Here is a 23,008-nt window from a genome sequence, read left to right on the forward strand (position 1 = left end):
ATCGAAGAAAACGATCAACACCACCTTCGCGCTCGATCGCGACATCCAAGCTTTTTTGGATCGTGGGAAAGATTCGTTTCCACTGTGAAGACTGGGCTTTGGTTCTTATCTCATAACCATAAGCCCAGATTTCGTCACCTGTGAAGATTGTTTTTAAGAAGTTTCGGTCGCCGTTTCAACAATCAAGCAGTTCATGGCTAATGTCAAGAGGTTTTTGCCTCTGTTCATCCGTTAACACTAGCGGCACAAATTCGGTCGCGACGCGCTGCATACCCAAAGTTTCTGTCAAAATGGAGAAACAAAATCCAACACTAATTTCAACTTAATTGGCAATCGCCCTAACAGCTAACCTACGGTTTGCACGCATTGAATCATTTACACTGTTGACGTGGGCGTCGTTTGTTGACGTCTACGGTCGGCCACTGCTCGGTTCTTCATCGGCCGAGGTTTGTCCACACTGGAAGCGGTCGTACCAATGAAAACACAGTTCCCGACTCACAGATTCATCGTCAAACGCCTCTTGAATCATTGCATAAGCTCCAGTTGCGCTTTTCCCGAGGTTTAAACAAAATTCAATGCACACGTGCTGCTTCTCTAAGAACTTCATTCTCACCCACACAAGAACTTGTACATCAAGCGTGTGCAAGCTCAGACAAGAATCGCTGTGGTGCGGAGACAAGTCCTAGGTCCACAAGCAAAGCGGTGTTTTACTTCTAACAGACGCCGTTATAAGATGACACCTCACAGATTGTGATCCGTCAAGCAGTGCCCGCGTAGATCACACACATATTTTTTGTACAGACCTTGTATTATTAGCCCAATCGTAATACGGTAGGAGAAATTATGTGAATAAAATTAAGAGATATTAAGCGTAGAACAGATTGATTTGAAATGCCATTTTCCTTACGAACGGTAATGGATTAAAATAATGTTGCCCGACCGCGTTAGGGAGGAAATTATTTTGGGTTCAAGTAATCTGGTGTGTTGTCACCCCCCGCCACACACCCTTGCGGTAGATTGCAGGACACCACGTAAAAAAATCAACATCCCGATTCGTCAGCGTTAAGCTTAACAACCACGGAGGGTGCTAAATGAAGGGGACAGGTTGGACGACCGCGAACGGGAAGGGGTGGGACTGAGGGGATGTGGGATCGACTGGAGCGATTGGCAAGGCCAGGGGGGATGTTTGTAATGCAGAGGCGAGAACTGTCTGGGGAAGTGGAATGTGTTAACAGTAAAGAGAGAAATTCTGGAATAGAGCAATTCATCCGCCAGTGTCTTCACCTGACAGGTTGAGGTCAACTCCTTCCAGGGCGGGTCCTACATTTGTGCCCATCCAACAATGAGCTTTTCATAGAGGCACAGCTGTTGAGAAAATTACAAAAAGACTTAAAAATCTCAGTTGAACGAGGTAGACGTTGCGGAGTCAGTACATGTGTCGGTCGTGGAATATTTTGTTTAAATCAGCTCAGGTCCCTGGGAAATCAGCGACAGTACCCAGGAATGCAGGCGTTTAAAATTGCACCCACCTACCAGTAATAAATATGACCCCTATGGGTTGGGTATACACCTTCATCAAACTTCGTTTTTCTACGACCTCCCGCACAATATACATTGCGAATCAGCGATAGTAAAGTTACGTTCACGATTCTACAAGGAAGAAGGCTAACCGATGAGTGGTATCAGGGTGGCCGTTGGATGGCGCATGGATCCCCATGCCCGACCTATTCCCTATTTTCCCGACCAATATGCAGTCCTTTTCACCGAATTTTTCTCCCAAGAGTATGGAATTTGACTACCCATTTTTTCCTGGATAATTTTGTGCCTCAAGGCTTCGTATAACAACGTTATTATTGGAATCGGTCCAAGTACAGTAATAATTTTTACTTTTGCCAAGGCCTTCACGCGCGATGACCCAGAGAAAACACGAACCAATCTTCCAAACTAGAAGGATCGCCATTTGCATCAGGAATTCCCAATTTCCATACCATATCCCCGTTTCGAATATTAACCTCCCGACTTTTTTTTAATCGCCCCATTTTCCTATTGTTTCCCGAAATTGATAAAATCAGGTAATTTCCTACTTTTCCCGGATTTTCGGACTGATTGGGGGGGCATCATTAACATAGAAATACCATGGTGACCCCCCTCACATGTCCCATGCGATTCTTCACAATTCGGAGATACTCGCGGGCCCCCCTAGCAGAACAACGCGACCGACGAGGGGGCCCCTAGACGCTCTTGAGGAGCATAGTTTGGGTCGAGAAAATTTTAAGAACACCACCGTATCAAAGGGGGTGCTGCAGGGATGATGCTAACTTGTTCCGATCGAATTATCTTCTCGAGTCTTCTTTGAGTGATAGTGCCACGAGGCTTACAATAGCAAAGAAATACCAGCTATTTCGATATCATAATAAACTGTCAATAAACCATTTTTTCAGAAACGGAACTATGGTAGATATCAATGGGGATCTCATTGTATTTTGTATTTTTTAGCAAGTAGAAATGAATATAATTAGTAGCACTAGTACAAACAATAATTGATTAAAAAACGACATCCCTAATAATAAAACTATCGTCATTCGGTACTGGAGGTGGGTGCCATTTCAATTCCAGTAGCCTAAGTTCTCCAGTCTATCCCTACATCCCGCAACATCTCCAGTAAATTTATCGAGTCTGCGCGGTAGAACATCTTCTCAAAACCCCCGAAGAACACCAATGCATTGTGATTCTATTTGCTGTTCCTTTCTACTAATGTTCTCAATACTCCAACGGCATCTGTAAAAGTATAACATCCTTAAATTTCAGTATTTTTAGATCCCTTATCGTTCGTGGAAAAAATGACGCCTTAAATCTCTCTGTTCTACACTTAATCTATCCAATTTTATTGATATGACCTCTCCTACCATAGACTTAAGAGACTTCCTTCCAATTTATGCAAGAGATTTAATCTGTAATTTAATCTTCGCTCCATGAGTGATTCCCAGACTAGCTTCTCTATAATATATAATAATTTTGATGCGCTACCAAGTTAACCATAACAACGTTTGTCAAATCTAGCTCCTCTACGCTGCACGCGATCCAATTCGGCAATTAATCCAATTTCGTGAGGATCCAATATGCTTGAAGCATATTCTAAATGAGGCCTAACCAGCGAAATATAGCATTTCTCTTTGATCTTTTCATCAAATTTACCCAGCATTCTTCCAGTTAATCCTACTTTTCTGTTAGCTTTTCCACGTATTCCCCGCATGTGTTTCACCCAGGAGAGATCGCGAGTGAGGGTAACGCCAATGTATTCAATTGAGTTTAAACATTCCATGTCGGTGTTCTCGATGCAGTAGGCGTTCGGGAGGGAATTTCTCTTTTCCCAAAAATTCACCACTACGCACTTTTTTTAAGTTTAACTCTAATTGCCTAGTGTCGCACCAGCATTTAGGGCATTAAGGTCATCTGATGAAGCTGCTGTGTTCTCAGGATCACGGATATCACGGTAAACCACTGCATCACCGGCAAATAAACGTATCTTACTAGTGAATGCGGAGTCAATGTCGTTAAAGTAAAGTTTAAATAAAAGCGGTCCGGTAACACTTCCCTGGGGAACATCCTAAGTACCTTCTACTGTATATGAGCTAACTCCATCCATCACATCTAACCCGACCATTTAAAAAGTCTTTAATCCAACCACGGATATTTTTATCTCATGATTCTGTATTACGACGGAAAGGGTAATACCAATTGTTACTATTACACTGAATTGAAAAATTAAAAAAAATATATAATGCTCAAATCATCCATGAATTAAAGGCCGAAGGAGTTGCTTTAAATCGAGCTATTTGTATACGTTTGCTGAATTCCACGCCCAATTAATCAATATGCAGTATTAAATTTAAAATATAAACCTATACATTAATATCCCCCCAAAGCGCTCCTAAAAAAGTTTTGCTGGTAAAACGTCGTCTTAAAGAACTGAGTAGCGTGTCTAAACTATTCGAGGAGCTAGGTTGGGTGTCACTCACGGAGCAAAGATTACATTCCAGATTTAAATCTCTTGCATAAATTGCAAGTATGTCTCTCTAATGCTGATGTGGAACATGTATTATTAGCGCCATCGTGCTGCGATAGGCGACATCATGCCTGCAAAATTGGCGATATTAATGGTGGAAGAGATATAGATTTAAGATGCCATTTATTCCACGAAAGTTACGGGAACAACGTTATCCGACCGCTCTAAGGGGAGCAAGTATTTTGGATCAAAATCAGTACGGTGTGTATTCACCCCCTGCCAAACACCCTAAAGGTGGCTTGCAGGGTACTATGTAATAAAATAAAAATAAGTAAAAAAGAACAGAACGCCCCGAAGACTAGTAATGCAGAGAAATTCACCCGAATGAGAAAGTTTCTTACTTCACACACTACATTATCCATAAACAGCAATAAGTTTTCCAGCTGCCACGAAATTATCCCACTCTAGCTTTGATTATATCTATTTTTTAGCACCCTGCAAACCACCGCTAGGGTGTGTAGCAAGGGGTGATCACAAACCATACAAATTTTGACCCGAAGACTTTTTCCCACAAGCGCGGTCGGACAGCGTCTTATTCCTTATTGTTCGTGAGAAAAATGACATTACATCTGTTCTACTCGTACATATGTCAACACATATTTACGTACCCCGCAAGCCACCACTAGGGTGCTTGGTAGGGGGTGAATACACACAGCACACTAATTTTGACCCGGACATTTTTACCCTGTATGCCGTAGTAAATGCGGTAGAAGCAACTTCAGGGGCTCACCAGGGAAGTGCCATCGGACCTCCTCCACTCCTAACTCACGCCAACGACATTGATTCCGTAGTCCCCAGCAACACGATGCAGCGGTCCACCGCGACACCCGCGATCCTGAGGACACGACAGCCCCTTCAGACGACCCCAACGCTACACAACGCTGGTGCGACAGTTGGCAACCAGAATCAAACCCAAAAAAGTGCGCAGTCACAATTCCTTGGAAAAAAAGTAACTCCCACCCGCACGCCCGCTGCACTTAATCTCACCAATTGTATTGATATGATCTCGGCTTCCGCAGTACGATGGGGTTAATAACACTTTTTCAACAGTATTGCCAAAGAGACATATCAAGGGATTAAGTTCATTTTCATTGATTGAAACCAATAGGAGCGGAGGGGTGAGGGCAGGTACATCCTTCCCCCTCCCAGCCGTGAATTAAAGCAAATTATTATTCTCCCCCCATTTAAATTAGCCTACTCTCGGGTTCAAGCCACACTTCCGACAGGCCTGATAATAAGCTCTCGACCAGAGATAGGCTGAGGCCGGAAAGTAGTAGCGTCGGTCTACCGAATTAGTGAGAATTACAAGAGCACATATAATATATATATATATATATATATATATATATATATATATATATATATATATATATATATATATATATATTTATTTATTTATTTATTTATTTATTTATATATTTATAATATATGTATATAATTATATCACTAATTACACAGATATAAAATCGAAGTCACTCAATCTTCTTGGGAAATGACGATGACTACTTCCTTTGCTTATGGTGCATTTCGCGCTAAAAGTGAAAGGTTTCTTCAGAGACGTCTCCCCGAAAATAACATGACTGATTTTCGTGGAATTTTAGTTGCTTCAGAGGCAATGGCTTTGCACACATTTCGAGTAATTAAATCTACATTTATGAATTAAAAAAATCTATTAACAGGCTTGGGGTTCATCGGAAGAAAAAAATACCAATCTTTAAATATTTCTTAAGGAAAAGATTTGGCTTTTTATTTCCTTAGCATTCGCTTCCATTTCTTCTCCATATGAAATAAGAATCCATCAACTCAATGCCGTTAAAAAAACCGTACGCAGCATATTTTCATTTTATTTGCGGACTATTAATTTAAACTAACAAATGATTAATACATTGAACATGATTGTGTGCTTTATCATCGCACAAAGATGCTGGCCAGTTGCCATACTCTTAAGTTAGGCAATGTTATTAACATTTTCCGACCGCGTTTTGGGGAAAAAAAATTTTACTTCAAAAGTTGACTGGAGGGTAATCACCCAATTAATTAGAAATTTGTTTTAGTGTCCAGTCCCCAGGGAGCACCGTGAGTACTTTTAAGATACTGCTTAGAGTTTTAGATATTTTAGATATTTAGACATTTAAGTACTTTGCCAGCCACCGCCAGGGTGTGTGCCAGGGGGTGAATACACAGCAGTCTAATTTTGACCCGAATATGCCTCACCGCGGTCGGACAATGTTATTTTGATCCCTTATCACTCATGGAAAAAATTACTTCTTAAATATATCTGTTCTTCACTTAATCTATCTAATCTATCTATTCCACACCAAAAATCTCCAATTTTATTCACGATAAATCTTCTATCGTAGTTTGACGAGGCTAATAACACATTCAGCAACTCTAGCTCCTGAACGCTGCACGCGACCTAAACGCGAACGAGATATAACAACATTCCTGTGGCTGCAATCACAAAAATGAAATATTCACTCAGCGAATTCTTCACGTTTATCTAAAAAAATTTTATTATTTAGTTCTGACACCATTTATAACACTGCCTTTATTACCAAGAATAACGTTACACGACCGCGCTAGGGGGGGGGAAGTATTTTGCTTCAGAAGTAGTCTGGCGTGTAAGCAACCCCTGCCAAACACCCTAGCGGTGGCTTGCAGGGTACCATGTATGCATCGTTAATTAACCCTTTATTTTTACATTTGCACATTGTCAATAACAAGTATTTGGTGAAATTTCTGTCCAAATTACACGGCCGCGAATAAGGAAAACTGGTGAATTTCGCGGTTAAGGATACGGATGCAGATCACTAATTAGGCCAGATACGGATGCAGACTCAGAGCCTCCGGTTGCAGATCATTAATTTGGCCAGTTGATCACGGTTCCGCTAACGGAGGGAAACTTTGCGGCGAGTCGCGCACGGTACCATTGTCAGTGTGGGTGTGCGGTAACCTGAATAGGGGATACCGTGGATTGGGGGATGGATGCCATTGGTGGACCGGGGAAATGGGAGATCCTCGGGCGGAATGATGCGTCGGAGACTCTGTGAATGCCGGTCGGTGGGAGGGGGGCGACGGAGGAGTCGGCGGCGGGGAATAAATGCGAGACAAAAGTCTAAACATTGACGTCTCCGGCAGAAATTACGTCACAGTCGGGAACGTCGTCGCCGGCGCGATCAGCTGACAGCTACTTTCCTTCCCTCCCCCTCTCCTCCCCGCCGCCTACCTCCGCCCCGCCTCCCTCCGCAGACCGGCGACGTCCTCGCCTAAAGACCAAGATGTAACCTATGCTGTTACAAATTACGAGGGGCGATCGAGGTTTAGTGCTACATTCTCAAGATCTGTAAGCGACGAAGCGTGCATTCCACGGACACCAAACTCTGCGGGCAATTGTACATGTGCTAATGTATTAAACGTCTTCCGAGCGGTGCACGGCCTGGACGCATAAAAGGGGTCGAGGGTTTGGACCCGATGATCGCATGGGTTTTGATGTTGAATGGAGAGAGAAAATCGGGAGCAGGATGAGGGTGTGAGATCTGGGGGATGGGAACGAGAGGAAGTGGGGTGCGAGGGCGAGGTGCAGACGCCGCCGACAAGAAACATCACGGGGATAAGGGCATGCAGAGGGGGGGTGGAAGGAGGGAAATGACGGGGGAGGCAAGGGTAGGCCGACGGAAAGGGGAGATGATGGAATGCAAGGGAAAGGAGGAGGGAAGGGAAGACGGCGCTCAATTCCCCGGGAGAGGAGTGAGGGAGATGGAAGGGGTGGGAGGATGGGATGGTGGGAGGGCGCGGGTTGTTAAGTGCATAGACGAGAAAATTAAATACCACCGCACACCGCCATGCCCATTTAAACTTGCGGCCGGGCGGGGAGCGGCAACAAGTGAGCCCGCAGAGGGGAAGCAGACAAAAAAACGTCACACTCACCGAGCGCTCGCCAACATGGCGACTTTGCGGGAGGATTCACGCGTCGATCCCCGGATGCGACCATCCATAAATGACGTCCTTCTCTTCCTCTTGTACCCCTTCTTTCGCCACACAGAGAGAGTCCCCCACCCCAAACTCCTTTCGCCAACTTCACCCGGTCTTCCCTAGGGAGGGCAACCACCACACTGAAACAACCCCACCGAACAAATTCTCCCCTTCCTTCCTGGGTTCCCCTCTCCCACTTCCGAACTCCTTCCTACACTTCCGCTCACTGAGGTCTCAGAAAACGGGACGAGGATCGGGGGGAGGAAGAGGGCGACTGTCCGCTGTCCCCTGGCCTTTCTCTCTCTTGTTTTCCCTATCTCCCTTCCTCTCTCTCCCTCGCCCGTTCCCTCCTTCGGGGTGGCCGCGAAACAGTGTGGTCCGACGACGCACTTCCCGTGCGAGGTTCCAAATGCTTGAACTGGATGGAGGTGTCAAGAAGAGTGAGGATTCACTGGAGCACCAAAACAAAAATAATCACGCGTTCAACACACTCAATGAGAACACACGCACATCCCCCGGCACGATCGTTCCCGTGAAGAGGAAAAACACCGGTTGCAAGGAAGGTGGGTGGGAGGGGACGACGCCAGGCGCCGGGTCACCTCTCTGCTTTTAGCACAACGCAGGCGACCGACACTCTCGCCCGCTAGGACCCCACGGAAACCCCGGAGGAACAAACTGGATTCGCTTCCCTTCCGCGACAACCACGTGGTTCCCCAGGCGCGTAGGGAAGAGGACGGTGGTTGAGGCGCCGGAGGTAAATGGAGCCGGTCTCCCCGAGCGAAGAGTTCTTTGACTCGCGCCACCTCGTGGTAGGTCGTGGATTAGACGGGGTGGTCGGGCTCGAACTGAAGTCGAAAGTCCCCGATGGTGGTCTCTGACGGAGTCGAGGAGAGGGAATGGTACGGCGGCGGCGAGGCGAGTGGAGGGGGGAAGGGTTTGAGGGAGGGGCGAAGAGGGGAGCGAAGCGGGGGGAAAGAAGGAGGGAGGGCAGGAGGGAGGAGGCGGTGGTGGCAACCTCTGTGGAAAATGAATGGGCTCCTCGGAGGAGAGCTTCGGAGGCAGACGGCAGACAAAAAAGCACTGGAGGCTACTGTCCTGCCATCTGTTGCTGGAGAGCCACGGCTGAAACAGGAAGGCGAGAGCCGATTGTTTTGAGGTGCAACAACGCGCACGGTGCTTGGTTTGAAATGAGACAGCAAAAACATTCAAGGGACGAAAAAGTCTGCCAGGAGTGTTAGCGCAGGTCGATGGTCAACCTTCCCAGATCTGCTGGGATGCCTGGTTGTCGTAGAACACTTTCGGAGGTGACGGTTTTGTAGCGCAGGTGTCGTTAACTCAGTCCACTCGAATAAAGGCGAGAAAAATGCGAAACTAGTCATTGCCCGCTTGGGACCTTAACCTGGGGTAGGGATAGCGAACCTTTTGGCGGTTGAGTGCCAACGTTTACGCACGTAATAATAATATGCATGTGATTTTTGCAGGCTTTTCTGCTTTTTTCATATTTTAGTACCCTGCAAACCACCGCTAGGGTGTGTGGCAGGGGAGAACTAAGAGTATTAACTCTTTACTCGTGTGCCAACCCATCGAGTGATCACCGTAGAGGAGCTAGATTATTAACACGTTGTCATGATCAACTTATTAGCGTATCCAAAATATTAGAGCAGTTAGGCAGGGAATCACTCACGGAGCGAAGGTTAAATTACAGGTTTATATCTCTTGCATAAATTGGAAGGAGGTATCTTTAACAGAGATGTTGAAAATGTATTATTATCCTCATCGTACAACGGTAGGAGAGATCATGTTAATCAAAATTGGAGAGATAAAGTGTAGAACAGATAGATTTAACATGTCATTTTTTTCACGAATGATAAGGGGTCAGAATAACATTGCCCGACCCCGGTAGGGTCATGTTCGAGTAATAATTAGTCTGGTGCGTATTCTCCCCCTCCCACACACCCTAGTGGTGGCTTGTAGGTATTAAAATGAATAAATAAAAAACCGTGGAATTGCCTGAATCACCTCCCAGCTCTGCGTGCCAAAATGATTGCTCTGCGTGTCACTTTGGGCACGCATGCCACAGGTTCGCCACCTCCGGCCTAGGGTGCCCAGGTGCACTCTATTAACGGTACAATGTCTTATTAACCGAATTAAATTTATAAAATACCCTATTTTAAAATGCCTAACTGGTAAGCACGAAAAATACATATTTTTCGTGATGCAGACATAAAATACTTCCCCAGTGTTCTGCAAAAAATGAATAAATATTGTAAAAAGCAATAACTGCAGTTTTTGTGGTTTGGCGTTCCCAACTCGTCAATAATAATAAGACCACAAGCTAAAGGGTAAATACCCATGTGAATTCTGAAACTATTTTTGCGAGTTGTCTTTTAATATGAGGGAACACAACAAAATGTTCTAATTATAATTACTCGTTTCCAATATTTGATGGTGCGATTACCCTAAATCCACTTATGATTACCTCAAAACCAAATTTTTTATGTAGTCGCCCTAGCTAGACTTAATGTTCTAAAAGAACGAAGACAAAGGCGTGACTGGGGTGGGTGTGAACCACTCCCGGGGCCCCGCGATATATGGGATGACCATTCATTATAATCCAAAATCAGTCAATTCGAAAAATGTAAACCAAATGAATGCTCTACTTTCACAAACTTTCCAGGACAACCTAATGGATTATTCTTGACTAATGAGATCTTGATTGCCATTTAGAAATCTTAGACTCAATAAGCAGGTATGAAAGATCAAGCTTGATTCCGGTCAAGTGAATATGGACTCGACTTTATTTTGATGTTTATGTTTCAATTAAATCAAAAGTTGAATTTCACCTTCTTTAGTCCAGTTCTTGATCCTGCTTCTGGTCTTTTCGCCGTGAATAGAGAGGTGAATGAATTCTTAACTCTTGTTCGCAGGGATAGGCTATGCATTAAATACCTACCTCTATTTTCAATGCAAATAGTTGGACTCTAGTTTTGAATCGCATATTGCATAGACATGAAAAATGAGTAACGACAGACCGGAACCAAGAGGGGCACAAGAACAACAAAGCTTACTCATCAGTAATTACCTACTTTTAGCTCCTAATTCTTTTTCAGGGATGCCATTTTCATCCAATATATATTCTAGGCAGTTTCAATAGGCTGGGCTTCCAAAATAAATTATAACATGACTGAAAGTAAATGAAAAAAAACCTCGGGAGGTAACATCAGTTCTTCCTGGAAATTCCCACGTCCAGCGATTTCGCTGCAGTGAAAATTGGTATGGGTGACATTTCTGAGGAAGTTTTCAATGCACTCAGTCTTCGGATGTTAAGTGAAGGCTTACCAAAGGTAAACAATTTTCCTTTACTGAACTCTTTCATAACTGAAATATTGTATTCTACGGGTGCATCCACCAACCAATAGCTCAAATTTATTTTGTGGAGGTTTTGTTCTGGAGTCGAGGTAAGTCACCCTGGAAGCACACCGGATTATTTAATCTTAATTGGGCATTTTCTCTTCATCTCTGGACTACAACATGGACATTATTAAAAAATTACGCTTTAAAAAGTGTTTAAAGTTGGGTGAAACTGGGGGATCGAGACGATTTCGCGAAAAATCACATGGCGGAAATGGGTTGGTCAAAATCTCCAAAGTCTTAGTACAGTTATAGGATGCCACCTAACGTAAATCACATCGTACTCTATCTCTTCTCATGCATCTCTTATATTTGAGGATACCATCTAAAAAATAACAAAATCTACCACTGTTTTGTTGAGTATAACCCCATTTCAACATCATTTCAATGTCCCATCTGTTGACTGGAGCACATATAGTTTTAAAACGGTGTGTAAAGACAAAGATATCTGAGAATCGCTATTGAATTATTTTACAGTGAACTCATTGAATTAACTTCTCACTTCACTAACTAGAGGCGATAATATTCTGAACTTGTTAGCAACGAATAAGTCCCGAAAAAGTCTTAAATATCGAAAAAATAAAAGGAATTAGTGACCAGAGGGCAGTAAATGCTAAGTTTTCGCTTCGTGGTGTCCGAAATAAGGAGCCTAAAAGGAAAATTAACTTGTTGAAAGAAGGGGACGACAATGGCCTAAAGTGCGTGCCACAGAATCAATTTGTCAGTTTTAAGAAAGATAGTAATCGCCGAAATACTGAGGATACGTGGAATCACTTCCTTGAGATCACGCGCTCAGTAGTCAACAAGTTCATTCCCAGTAAATTGATAAAACATAATACTGAACCTAGTTGGTGCAACGCAGATGCTAGAAAGGAATTGCGGCGTCTATGTCTATGTCACGCCAAGATAAAAAATATTGGGGATGATATCTATAGCGACAAAAAGAATGAGATCACTTATGATTATAAGATATATAGGGAAAATGCCAAGGATGAATTTCTGAAGTGATTAATAAAATTCAAAAGGAAAAGGTTAGAGGAAAATTTGAAGGAGAATTAATAAGCATTTTGGACATACGTCGGAGAAGTTCAGGGAAAGTCAACTGTCAATTCACTCAAAAATGATAAAGGCGAAAGAGTAAGCAGCATTTTGGAAATGGGTAACTTATTAAATTTCTGCTGTCAAAGCGCCTTCAGCAATTTCTCCCAGAATACCTCCGATTGCTTACCAAATCCTGCCGTTCAACCGATGCCCAAAATTGCAATCTTATATAATGGAATAGAACGTTTGCTGAAAAATATTAAGCCCAATAAATCCTCCCGGCCACATGAAATAGCCGCTCGTATATTTAAGGATCTAGCTTCGACAATTGCGTCGTATCTAGAAATAATATTTGAGAAGTCGCTGGTAGATCACAAGGTTCTCAGAGATTGGAAAACGGCTAGCATAACATCAGTATTTAAAAACGGAGACAAGGAGGAACTGAGCAATTACATACCTAATTCCTTGACATCCATTTAGTGCGAGGTTATGGAACATATAGTACAAAGTTCGACCGTGATTCCTACCCGAAGGCCTCAGTTCATTGGGAGAACCCAAATGGAATGTGTAGACTCAAATAAATACCTAGGCGTTACCCTCACTCACGACCTCTCCTAGGTTAAACACATGCGGGGAAAACGTGGAAAAGCTAACAAAAAATTAGGATTTATTAGAAGAGCACTGAGTAAATGTGATGAAAAGGTCAACACGAAATATTATCTGTCGTTGGTTAGTCCTCATTTAGAATTTGATTGAAGTACATTGGATTCTCACGAAGTTGGATTAATTGCCATTATGGATTGCGTGCAGCGTATAGGAGCTAGATTTGTAAAACGTTCTTATGATAAACTTAGCAGCGTATCCAAAATATTAGAGCAGCTAAGGTGGGAATCACTCACGGAGCGAAGGGTAAACCACAGATTGAAGCTCTTGCATAAATTGGAAGGAGATCTCTTTAGCAGTGATGCTGAAAATGTATCATTAACCCCATCGTATTACGGCAGGAGAGATCATATAAATAAAATTACAGAGATTAAGTGTAGAATAGATAGATTCAAGATGTCATTTTTTCCACAAAAAACAGGGGATCATGCTAACATTGTTCGAGCGCGGTAGGAAATATTCTGGTGTGTACGAGATTCGTATTCACCCCCTGCCACACACCCTAGCGGTGGCTTGCAGGGTATGAAAAATATGAAATTCGGGAAATACGAAAGAAATTGCATGCCAACCGAAGGAGGCTCTTCATTAAATCATCAAAGGTATTCATGGGTCAGAAAATTTGGCCAACGATATTTGACCAGGCGAAATTTATAAAATGTTGGGCCTTTTTAAAGGAGCTTTATCAAACAGCGGAGTTTATCTCCAAGTTCAAGAGAACAAAGGGTTTTAATGAAGATCAAAGTGAAAAGTGACTCAAAGACGCGCCAAGAGGACGGTAGAGAAATGTCGATAGAAAGGTACTTGTATAGAAGCAAAGGTAAACCATCACCCTCAGATGAAAATCATAAACTATGAGGCATTATATTAGCCAATGTTACTATTCATTATTATTAGGTAATCTATTGGTTCAGGTAGGTTTTGGATGGACACAGCTACTAAATAAAACATTTTGTGACTCCTAACAAAACACAAAATCCAGCATCCCACTCTATATCAGGTCCCTCTTCATCTGTGTGTACTTCTTTCCTCCCTTCGTACCATCCAACATGCATATCCAATCCTAACCTTTCCTCGTTTGCCTGACATTCTCTCCTCTATTACAGCCTTCAATATCCCCTTGCCGATCAGTACCCCCTTCATCCACTGCCTCCATAGGATTTCTCCCAATAAACCCCTCTCTTCACGCACCATACCAAGTACTTCCTCATATGTTTTTTCTCAGTCCATTTCACCTTCCCCATTCTTCTCCACACCCACATTTCAAAAGCCTCCAATCTACGTCTATCCTCCTGCTGCAATGACCATGTTTCCGCGCCATACATATTTTTTACACGCTCCATATCAAAGTTTTTACAAGTCTTTTCTTAATATCGTTACTCAACGTCCCTATCATCAACTCCTTCCTCCTTGTGAAAGCCTCTTTTCCTAGCGCAATTCTTCTCCTTTCGTCCCTACTACTTTGACCGTGTTGGTCCGAAACACTACCGAGATACGTAAACTATTCTACCTGCTCCAGTTTTTGCCCTCTTATTTTAATGTTTGGCTTAGCCTTTTTCTGTCCAGAAAATCGCATAGCCTTTGTTTTCTTAATATTGATTCTCATCCCATACTTGTCGCACTGAATTTCCGAAACTCAGTGCCGACCAATAAGCCTTTCAACCATTTTTACTGGCTCCTAATAATTTCTCCAACAATCCCCTCTCCTCGCCCACCATACCTAGCACCTCCTCGTTTGTTTTCCTTCCGGCCCATTTCACCTTCATTGCGTGGACAAAATCAAAACTTCAATTTACAATTCTAAGTGTTTATATTATAGTATTAAAATGGTTTAGATGATAATAACATTTCAATTCGAACCGGGTGATGATAGAAAGAATGTCTTGATTGAAGATGACAGAAAAAGTCTCTCGACTAAATGCGGGAGTTTTCACTTTCACATCAATTTAACGGGCATTTAAACTCTCACATATTACAGTTGGGTATTGGATCGACAACAAAGAGGAGACAATATGCTTATCCCATGAAAAAATCTTCTATTTTGTTTTAATCGCCGGCCTTTAAGGTTTGCAAATCTTTTTCAGCTATAATATTTTCGCCTGACCCAGTTCCAAAGGCGGAGTTGCAATTCAAATCCGCGAGCGGTGTGGATGAAGTCCGCGAGGACTTAATGGCAGGACCAATGCCGTCGGCAGGTCCTTTCTTAACTCACGGTCCATCGAGCACAAGACGAAATAATATGCAGAAGGCCTCAGCGACCTAAATCTCACCGTACGCGACAAGGAAATATTTATGTACATACATGACCATCCAGGATCCGGGAGGGGTGGGTCAAAAGCGACGCTCATAAGAGCATTTGGGAATGGAATAGAGAATATAATATTGCCAACTACTGAATATTATCCCAGCTCTTTAAACGTTAATCAATCTATAAAGGTAAAAATATTTCTTTTTGGCAGCTATCCTCTTGGGGCCCAATTCATAAGGCTTCCCCCACTCCTGGTACAAAATCTGGTAAGAGTTTACGCTACACTCGCCGTTTAATTAATCTTTAAAGATTCCTTTTCTCATTTTTTCCTTCTGACATATGATGGAAAAAGAATAAGCTGAGTAATAGAGCAAAACTATATCAAATACGGGCTAATGACAGCGCTGGTCAAGGAGGGAGGAGGCATCTCCTGTAGACTCAAAATGAACGAGTAGAACCCATAACATTCGCGCTCTTAACCCTTATTTGATGAGCCTCCCTAAATTATTAGTTATTATGATTTTTAAACAACTCCTCTGGCTGCAATCCTTACTATATGTAAGGCGCAATCAAGTAATTGAGTTTGCTTATCCATGAAATGCATTTGAAGATATTTACCCTCAATGATACGGCCCTCTCTTATCACAATCTTTAAAATATTTGTGACATTTCTCCACATTTTTTAGAAATTTTTATTATATATGAACTTGGCGGACTTCCTATATATTCAACTCACATAAAATAAAAATACTAAAAGGTGTATACTGAAATAATTTTACTCTAATCAGACTTGAGTCTATATTATGAGTGTGACAGAGTATTAGCGTGTGTGTATTTGCATGAACATGCAACTTAATACATTTCCTCAGATATGTAGATAAGATATCAAAATGATAGAATTGAGTTTAAGAATATCTTGGGCCATTTCGTCAGCACTTAGAAGTGCACTTACGTAGATCAAAATAACATTGTCCGACCGCGGTAGCGGTAAATATACTCGGGTCGAACTTAGTCTGTTGTGTATTCACCCCCTGCCATACACCCTAGTGGTGGCCTACAGTGTACAAAAATGCATATTCAAAAAATTAATACTTAGTGACATGGTTCATCGAAAAACTAACCTATCACGGTAGACTACGACTATTGTTAATAATTATAAATATACGTGCGCAGGTATATGCGTATATAACTTGATGGATAGTCACTAGAAATACAGAATCACATAATAAAAATTAACGCTGAAGTGTAGGAAATTGACTTCCTTTCGAAGAAAGAGGTTGTTCAGTCACTGAAAATTCAGAGCAATCAACCCAAACTGTGGGGATCTCTTTATTTTGTGTTTTTAATTGTTGTACACACTCACACACACACACAAATATGGCGCATGTATTTTAATTTCGTGTGTGTGTGTGTGTGTATAGATGATGTAGAAGCACTCACGAGAGTAATATAACATTTGGGAGACCCAATAGAACACACAAATAAAATAGATCACACGTAAAAGGACACATTTTGAATGATTTTACCTTCGTGATTTTTTGGGACTTGTGTGCCACCAGACACTGTCTATCAGCACATTTGAATTTAAAAAAATAACAATTTCAGAAAGTTTAAGATTTTGATATGAACCTGAAGAAGACCTCAAAGAAGGTCAAAAACTTAAACTTTCAGAAATGTGAGGGTCTTTTTACGTGTTATCTATTTAATTTTTGTGTTATATTGGGTGACCAAATGTTATATATATATATATATATATATATATATATATATATATATATATATATATATATATTTGTGTATATATGTGTGTGTGTACACACACATATATATATAACATTTGGTCACCCAATATAACACAAAAACTAAATAGATAACACGTAAAAGGACACTCACATTTAAGAAAGTTTAAGCTTTTGACCTTCTCTGAGGTCTTCTTCAGGTTCATATCAAAATCTTAAACTTTCTGATATTATTATTATTATGTCATTGAAGCAGGAGGATATACGAAGACTGGAGGCGTTTGAAATGAGGGTGTGGAGAAGAATGGAGAAGGTGAAATGGACAGAGAAGAAAACCAACGAGGAAGTACTTGGTATGGTGGGCGAAGAGAGGGGTTTGTTGGGAGAAATCCTATGGAGGCAGGAAAAGTGGATGAAGGGGGTGTTGGACGGCAGTGGGATGTTGAAGACTGTGATAGAGGGGAGAATATTAGGCAAAGGAGGAAAGGGAAGGAACAGGATAGGGATGTTGGACGGGATGAAGGGAAGAAGAAAGTACTCGGAGATGAAGAGGGACCTGATGTAGAGTAGGATATTGTGTTTTGCTAGGAGTCACAAATTATTTAATTAGTAGCTATGTCCATCCAAAAACCTACCTTAACCGGTAGATTACATAATAATAATATATATTTGTGTGTGTGTATGTGTATATATATATATATATATATATATATATATATATATATATATATATATATCGATGATGTAGAAGCACTCACAAGAGCAATATAACATTTAACATTTGGACGGCACAATTGAACACAAAAATAAAAAAGATAACACTTGAAAGGACACTCATATTGCATATAGTTTGAGCTTTCGGCCTTCTCCGAGGCCTTCCTCAAGACTGAAAAGTTTCTGAGAGAAGTATGGGGTCTGGGGGGGGGAGGTGCAGGGAATTCTGGGAGGGGAATTAAAGATGGCGGTTTAGGGTGGGAATTTTAAAAGATCGGAAAGCTAGTAAATTCTCGAGTTTCGGATTCTCGAGGTCTCACCTCTATATTGGTGGCTGAATCGGGTAGGGATTCTAGCATGGTAAGGGAGAAACACTGGTCGAATGAAAGGTTGTAGGAATTTGTGTGTGGAGGGATAGGAAGAGAAGAGAGTGAAGCGGAATTGCAGGAGTAGCGGTGATTTTGCATTCGAATGGATAGGGGGGTAATCCATTCGCGTAAAATGAAGTGCATTGTTTGCATTACAAATGATAGATATTTTTTATTTATTAAAAAACCTTACCCCCTTATCCATTCATACACAGACACACAAGCCTGTGACTTGAGATATCGGACGCGCGAGCGGGAGGTAATTAAGGCCTCGCGAGTCCGATATCTCAAACCACTGGTTTATGGAACCGTGCAGCAGCGGAACAAAGTTAGTAATTTACGTTAGTTTAATTGGAATATCAGTTAATTCTAGAGCATTGGGCATTCTCTGGAAGAAAGGAGCAAGCAAGGCCAGGATGTCCAGGTGGAGTGGCCACACCGTGGGAATAACTCGGGCGGATGTAGATCGACGGGATTAAAAACAATGCCGCGTTAGTCATCTCGTGGCGTCACTACTACTACTATTCGGGCGACTGATCTTCAAAGATTTGAGAAGTCCCGAAGCAGATGCTCCTCGTGATTCCGCGAGCGCTTCCTGTGTCTGACTAAGAAAAGGAAACAGGTGCTCAGAGGAATTTACATCAGAGTGAAGCATTCGCGTGCACTTTGCAGGGCATCCATTTTTTTTCTCCTTAAAAGTAATGGTAGAGTTTGTATGGATCATTCACTTTTTCACTAGTTCCATTCCCTGGCGCCTTTCGCTGTCGTTTTAGAGAGTGCAAGGATATAACCGCCAATCCATCCTCACCAGGATCATCTTCAATGCCTTCCACTTCATTATTTCCCATTGTATTTCTCTTTTCCGTCTCTCATTTCTTCCTGCATATTTTCCCTTTCCCCTCACTTCTGTGCTATTTCTCTCCTTAATTCGGCCCCAGCACAGTATTGTGTTGTGTCACACTTGGTCACTACAAGGTTGAGCACTCTGGGTCGTACTTCACTTCCTGAGTAAATGAAAAGTAAAATTAAAAAAAAAACATAATTCATTTGCAGTGGCTGGTATAAGGTATATTAGATTCCAACGCCGGCTTCCAACGGCGATCTTCTAATCCCAAATTAAGTGTACCATGGAGGACATTTCTAGAGTAGTTTTCAGGCTTTGTCGGATGGTCATGCTAATCTGTGGATTTCTCAGCGCTTTTTTTTTGGCACTAGTTTCTCTCACCACTTCTCCCTTAAAGTTCTTATTAAATGGCCACGTTGGATTGAGATATATTTCGAAATTTCAAATTTACACTAGTAATGAAAATAATTAATTCAAATGCCTATGTTGAAATTTAGGGAATCCGCTGATGGCCAACGTATAGGGCAAGGGAATTCCGAAGTGGCATTATTTGATCAGCAGCCACCATAATCGATTTCCAGGTCAACCTAAAGGTATTCGCACGGGGAGAGAATGGACGGTTCGGGATTGAAGCCAATGCGTCGAAATGTGAAAGTACGCCATAAAAATGTAAAAGGTGAATTTTTCCTAAGAGCTATTAAAAAAATGTGGGTCGTCCCTGACCAACTCGTCTCACCTTGTTTCTCCCCACGCCACTTATTTTTATTCTCAGAGGACTCTTTCAAAGTGCCGCGCAATTAGTAGGTACTAATCGCAAATAGCGCGGCGAGAGGAACTGGCGGGCAGAAGGGTGTGCTTATATAGTATACCTCGCATCCAACAACGGAAGGGCTATAAATCACATATTGGATTCCGTGACGCCCATTTCCTGTATCTACGCCTCCATAATATCCTGCGGTCCTCCACAAGGGTGCGTATGCCTGCGGTAGGTGCGACATCAGTTGTTCACGGTAATTCGGTGATTAGTTAGCGTAACGTAGAAGCAAAGTGGTGGTTTAGCAAGAGAGTAGTTTTAATGGTTGTATTTCATGGTTTTATATTGCCGTAAATAATTATGCGAAGCAGGATTCTTTAAATCAGTTGGTACAGCCGTCGGTCTCACTTGATTTCTACTTTTGGTCTAGTCTGCATGTGTTATCTGGGATTAGAATTATTTCCTTACTGTTAACATTAAACATAATACGGAATCTGTAAGATGTGCTTGAAAAGTGCGCCTTTTTAGAGTAGGGATAATCACGCAAGAAATCTGTTCATCAATTATTTATGTACATATGTATCTTTATTATTGATTTCAGATGGGATACCGAAATTCAAAGGAAAAGTCTGCGATCGCCGGGTTATGGGGTATCATAGTTCTCCATTCCTGCTCTGAAAAGTATTATTTTAACGTAAACAATGTTACAGTAAAACGAAAATATAGGGTGTATCAGTATATGCAATTTTTGTGATAAAAATAACCAAGCTCCAGTAATTTTATGGAAAAACACAACTACTTTATATTTTATTTCTGAATTAAGCAAACTGAATCTTTCCACTATTTTTTCCGATGAAAACTACAGCACCTTTATATTTATTATTTTTTTAATTTCCGACTTATGATTTCTGATTTCATCCTGCGTCATTATCACATGCAATTTTTTTAAATGGCTGAATAACATTTATGTATCATATGAATGTCTGCCTCACGAGACTTGGCCCAGGATACTAATATTTGTGTTTTAAGAATTCAAAAATGAATATGACGGTTGTAGTTTTCAATTGATGACAAATTTTCAACTATCGGCTCTATTTACTCGCTACTAAAGAATGAATTATAGGTCAATATAAATAGTTTTCCCAAGGTTTTACCAAATATACGGTCACATCTCAGAAAAATTGTATTGATCCTCAAGAATGAACTAGAATTTCTCATCCGGACGAGATAGACATTTTCGTTCTTTGCGATCTAGTCATCTCCTTATGAAAATGAAAACTGTTTACACTCATTCCATGAATTTCAGCGAAATGAATGTGAGATGAACGAAATCGAGCAGAGTCAATTCCCTGAGGAATGTGCGCACGTTGCCGCAGTTCCGTGGACTTATCATTGCTAGACGGAAATCAATAGTTCATTTTTTTCCTGCCTAACCCTTTAGTTCCCGGTACGGGAGCGAATGCCAGGCGTCTGTTCCGTGCCAAAAAAAAGAACCGGGAGAAAGGACATCACTTGCGCGACGCGGTTCCAAATCTTTGGGCATCGTACATTCTTGCGCGGATCCGCCCGCCTCGCACCATTCCACAGCAGGAATCCATAAAGGATGAGGAGGGGACACGGTGTTACACTGTTAAGCCGAGACTGAGAAATTCCACGCCCAGAAGTTCATTCACACTCCTCCCAAAGCGTGCTCCTTTGGCAAGAACCAATTGACAGCCTCCTCCGGCCATTCTCGAGTTGTTAGTGAATGGAAAATCTCGGGTGAGCATATCAGAGCGAGACCGTTCCTTCTTAATTTTTCTTTTTGCTCTATGGCTCCCGAAGGACTAAAAAAAGGAGGCAGCCAAACTTTTTGGACGACGTTGGTAGAGTGAGCAGACTGCAATCAGTCTTGCGTTAAACGGCTTAAACGACGCGAGGCGAAGGTAAAAAGAAAACATTACATGTCCGGAAAGAAGGCAAGTCTGGAAAAGCTGCGATTTTCGAGAAAGGAAGTCCTGTCCCCGCTACCAAAAGTAGGAAGGTTTTTAAACTCAATTAGCTCTCAAAAACGAGTAGAGAAAGCGATTGAAAGAATGTGCCTCATTTGGAAACTAATAGGTTGAAATGAAACGATTACAACAGTTGAATTCTATGCATATCCTTTTAGTTTGCCATAAAATGAAAAGATTACACCAGTTGAATTCTATGATGTATTTATATACCTGTAAGTTGGGATGTATGCAACGCATCAGAATTATGATGAGTAAAATTGCTCAATATTTATTGTACTCTTCATTTATGTCATACAACTCTAACTTCAGAATGGTTAACCGTGATGTAGTAGGGTTATGAAAAACTGGGTTATCTTTCAGGATCTACATGTGTGAGCATTGAACATGGATTGAATAGTGACGCAAACCACTCAACACAATTATACATTGCAAATGAACACATTTTTAGCTACGATCCAATAAATTATTTTCTCGGTTGGGTGTACCCCGGCTCGTCGGTGCAATTAGTAAGTCCTACCATTCTAATTGCTCCGACGAGCATGCTTTCATTGGGAAATAAGGTCATTTTTAAGAGACGGGAGAAGAACTATGTATAGGGATTTATGCCACTCACTGACCATTAAAATATTTCACGATGCACCAAAATATGTGTTTAAGTTATTGAATCACCGGAAAAGTTGTGTTACCATAGTGATACGTATTTCGTAGGATATTATGGCAAAAGAGAAGTTAAATACTGAATATAGAACAGCATTTTCATTTGCCCAAAAATAACGTACAAATTGTGCATGCGTGCAGAAACCACCACTTTTTCAAAAATCTTCTAGCCCTGATCACAATGATGGCACAATCTTTGGAGATGAATGAAAGGTAAAATTTTATCCTATTCACTATCATAGATCTTCATCCATCTCCATTATTTTTTCGTATTTTTTAGTATATCTTACGCTTATTTCTCAAGAGCGCATTCTATTTTATGCTCTGTTCCTCACCTCTGATATTTCGTGTCTGCAGTGGCCGTTGAGATCAGGAGAACAATAACTGGATCATTGACATCATTAGTTAAAGGAAGGTTGGTTATTTTTGACAGCTGAGCTTTACCCAAAAGAATAAAAGAGAGAGTTGGGAGAAACCCGGTGTTGACAAATGTCCACTATCAACGAAGGGAACCACGGGGTCAAACAGTTCCGTCCAACG

At 41.7% G+C, this 23,008-nt stretch overlaps 1 protein-coding gene across 1 annotated transcript in view; it reads right to left on the reverse strand.

Moving 5' to 3' along the window:
• Nucleotides 1–8,905, reverse strand: part of Cdk4 (Cyclin-dependent kinase 4) — a 138,831-nt gene extending 129,926 nt beyond the window's left edge. Inside the window, exon 1 of the mRNA XM_071582734.1 lies at nucleotides 7,994–8,905. The gene's annotated coding sequence lies outside the window, so the exon portion shown is untranslated. The remainder of the gene's footprint in view (nucleotides 1–7,993) is intronic.
• Between the last annotated feature and the right edge of the window lie 14,103 nt (nucleotides 8,906–23,008).

The sequence above is a fragment of the Hetaerina americana genome, unplaced genomic scaffold (genome assembly GCF_022747635.1).
Source record: "Hetaerina americana unplaced genomic scaffold, ioHetAmer1.1.p SCAF_1, whole genome shotgun sequence".
NCBI lineage: Eukaryota > Metazoa > Arthropoda > Insecta > Odonata > Calopterygidae > Hetaerina > Hetaerina americana.